Source organism: Erigeron canadensis, chromosome 1 (assembly GCF_010389155.1).
Source record: "Erigeron canadensis isolate Cc75 chromosome 1, C_canadensis_v1, whole genome shotgun sequence".
Lineage (NCBI taxonomy): Eukaryota > Viridiplantae > Streptophyta > Magnoliopsida > Asterales > Asteraceae > Erigeron > Erigeron canadensis.
Window position 1 is genome coordinate 39,896,581 of NC_057761.1, and position 2,615 is coordinate 39,899,195.

Here is a 2,615-nt window from a genome sequence, read left to right on the forward strand (position 1 = left end):
GATCGATCATCCATATCAAAATAAAAAATTAAACCCCAAAAGTTGTTTCAGGTTTAAGGAAAAAAAGTGCAAACAATCTTGATCTTCCATTATGCCTGATCAGTTTTCCTTTATTTTTATATAATAGCATTTAAGCTTAATTTTTGAGGTTTGTTGCTATTAAAGATTGCTTGAACGATTTGCATAGAATATGAAACGCCATACAAGTATACAACGAGATTTTCAGTCAATTACATTGCCGGAATAATATATTCCTTCCCAGCCGGCACCATCGTAAATTCAATATAAGGTACAATCAATCTTCATTTAGGGTTTCACAAAATATTACTTGAAAATAGATTTAGATACTTTTTTGTATTTGTTGCTGATATTTAAAATAAATAAAAATAAATCACAAATGGGTGATCCTTCATTCATATTCTGCAGTTCGTTTGCTTCTTTTTTTTTTCTGCATTATGTCGACAAGTTTAAGTATTGTATAACCTTTTTGTAATATATATATATATATATACCTTCATTAATTCAATAGTTACATTATGAGTATACATTCTTGACTACTAATTTACTCATCAATAGCAGTGTTTTTAACATCAAAATATACTAGACAAAAGTTGTTTGCCCTCAATTTCATGGTGCACCATACATTACGTGAATTAAAGTGTGATATATATTAGCTCATAGGTTTATATGATTATATAAAACGATTCGTGCAATAATGTAGATGGTTATTATGGGTAATTTCTTATTGTGAAAATTGGAATATCCATTTTGCGATTATCAGTTATTGACTGAAAGATGTTGTTGATGCTGTGTATTATTCTCATATCTGGCCAACACTTTTATGCCCAAAGCATTTGTGTGCTCGCTTCTTCTTCGGAGGCATTTTGGGTCGTCTTTGATGGTGGTTACAACTTACAACTTATAAGGTTAGTCACAACTATAGGTTCACTGAATATGGACGATTAACCCAAGCTGCAGTAGAAGCTTTTGCTTTGATTCAAACAAGTTCAAATTTATTCATGTTGTATGTTTCTTTCGTTACTACGACTTAATTCTTTAATGATTAGCAAAGTTTTTCAACTTATTAACTATATTCGAAGATAAACAAATATGATTGATTTTCCTGAAAACCGGGATTTTCCAAATAGTACATGATATACGTGGTGTTCCTTTGTTTCTTTATGCAGACTACATTTTTTTTTTTTGGTATTAGCTAATTCAGTACTTAGCTTCTATAGCTTTCTGAAATGGTACATGATGTACATTGTGTTTTTATTGAAATTTTATTTAGGTATTCTCATTATCGGTTTTGGATAATGATGTTGTGATCACTGATCAGAAAGTGCAAGGCAGATGCAAATGCTTAACTTGTGGCCCTATATTATGTACCTTAACATGTATGAATTGTAGGTATTTGTGACTTTATATAACATATGTTTTGAGTTGTGTTTTGAAGAGGTGATAGTATACTTATACTAGGATAGTGTTGAGTAGAAGTTAGGTATCTAATATGTGTTGTGTATTGACTATTGAGTCGTTGTATATATGATGGGCATGTCCATCATCGGGAAGTTTAAATTTCGTAAGATACTTAGATGTTTGTATATAAATAAAACGAGGAGGTAAGAAAGAAAAAAAACGAAAGAGATCATTTATCTTTGACTTTCTGTTTACTAAGGTAATATTCAGGAAAAGAAGGTGTAGTTGTTCCAAGAAGTAGAAAGATCATCTTCCCAAGAGGGCAACTGCCTGTGGAGAAGGCAAATAATGAAAACAATGATAGCAAGAAAAATGATGCTTTGGTTAAAGAGAAAGATAAGATGTTATACGTTAAATTATTGTATAAATGGTTTTAAAAAGTTAAATGGTTTGTGATAAAGCTAATGTTGTGGTATGCCTGGCTTTTTTATGTTTATGTAATAGTTATGGATAAAGACATGGGAGTGTAACCAACTTTGACCAAAGGGCTATGTAATGTACTCATCTATTCAACTTGCTATCTAGTGTAACCAACTTTGTTTTCTGGGTTATGCAATGTAAGCAACATGCTACAATAGGTTTCCATCCGGTTATATGAATGTTTACGTATCTATATCATCATCATCCTTACTAAAATCGCCGGAAAATTAAAATCGCGATAACATTGTTGTTTCTTTGAATTAACACTTGAAACTACTACTAATGGACTCAAATTTTGCTCCCGCAAACCCTGACCAAATTTTTTCGAATCAAACACTTGCTGGAAAAAATGGTGATTCGTCGGAAAAATTAAAATCGCGATAACTTTTGTTGTTTCTTCGAATTAAGACTTGAAACTACCACCAATCGACTCAAAATTTGATCCCGCACAAACCTTGACCAAAAGTTTTCGAATCCAACACTCGCAACAAAAAATGGTGATTTGACGGAAAAATTTGTTGTTGGTGTATTTTGGATCTTATGAATTTTTTGATTTGTTGTTAATGATGATGACTTGTTTGTAGTTTGATGTTCATGTTGATGTATAAATATCTCACGGCGAGTGAATTCACTGAATTGAAAGAAGAAGAAAGATGATTATCATATATTTCAGATTCCAAAAGGGCGCAGAATTCCAATAAGGCGGTGGGGAATTG

The 2,615-nt window shown here is 31.7% G+C and overlaps 1 long non-coding RNA gene across 1 annotated transcript; it reads left to right on the plus strand.

Annotated features, from left to right (window-relative positions):
- LOC122585779 lies at nt 1–2,003 on the plus strand. The gene is made up of 3 exons (XR_006321781.1): nt 1–289; nt 852–926; nt 1,292–2,003. It is a non-coding gene; the product is annotated as an uncharacterized LOC122585779 (long non-coding RNA).
- Nucleotides 2,004–2,615: the final 612 nt, after the last annotated feature.